The sequence below is a fragment of the Primulina eburnea genome, chromosome 8, assembly GCF_022965805.1.
Source record: "Primulina eburnea isolate SZY01 chromosome 8, ASM2296580v1, whole genome shotgun sequence".
Taxonomy (NCBI): domain Eukaryota; kingdom Viridiplantae; phylum Streptophyta; class Magnoliopsida; order Lamiales; family Gesneriaceae; genus Primulina; species Primulina eburnea.
Genome location: NC_133108.1, coordinates 20,109,481 through 20,110,720, shown reverse-complemented (window position 1 = coordinate 20,110,720; position 1,240 = coordinate 20,109,481).

The following is a 1,240-nucleotide window of genomic DNA, read 5'->3' as shown; positions in this document are numbered from 1 at the left end:
TCTGTAACTCTCTTCTGGATCTCCCCTCAAATGATTAAGAGCAAGTTGCTTGCCCTTCCAAGCTTTTTAGTAGCTAACACCAAGCCCTTTATTTTGCATCATCGTCATTATTGTTTTTGGCGCGGGGGTAATTTGTTGCCCTCTAAAATTTTCTAGCAATACATCTGCAACTACAATAGAACTTGCTTGTCGGTGCCTTCGTCTTCTGTCAGAAAGGTCACATGTGTGTATGTTACAATACATTCGAATTTCAAACTGAGTTGAATTAGCCCTTCGTGTTGCTCGCACTCTCCAACTGCATTTTTCTGTAATGCATCCCACCACATAAAGTGTCTTTGTCGACCTTTCAACATTCATTTCAAATGAAGCATTCAAAGAAATGCTAGTCAATTCTTTCTTAAGTTCATTTTTACTGTTGAACTTTTGACCAACTGATAAATTCGATCCATCAGTAAAAGAAAATGCACCATCACCATCATTAATCGCCAACAAATTTTGTGTATTCGCTTCCACTAAATCAGAATGATAGAAATCAACATGTGGACTTTGTGTTCTTGGTAGATCGAATACATCAATTTGGTTCAAGTTTTTATTGGCATTATCTTCTTCAACGACGACTTCTTTTGTTGCTGCAGTCAATTCAAAACCATCTTGGATAAAAGTACAACCAAAATATTCATCATGAAGACCCTGATCAAAAGCATCCATATCCAAATCAATTTCCTTTCTTCCACATTCTACATTTACATCAAAATCACATTTCCTTTTTCTATCTTCTACATTAATATTAGAATTCACAGCACTACCCTCCGCATCTCCAAAATGCACATCACTGTCATTAACTTTTTCTCTATCAACTCCAATATCAAAAATCTCAATTACTTCCACATGCAAAACAGGTCTAGTACGCGAATTACCAAATGATAGATATGTTCCCAAGGATCGTGAATTTCGTATATAGATTGGGCATGGTTTGCAAGAATCTACTTCTGGTAAATAACTCAATGTCAATTCAACATCTGATTTAGCCAGACCAAGTGTCTCGTATATTTCATTCATGACACATTCTATGGTCAAATTACTACCATCAATGGAAATAGCTGTCCATTCTTTAGATTCGGATAACCATGTATAAGTTCCTTGATCATCGTTCTTCCACAAAATCTGGATGATCGTCATTCCTATACAAAATAAGCAATAAAGATGCCATGAAAATTAAATGATTTAACATATAATCGGA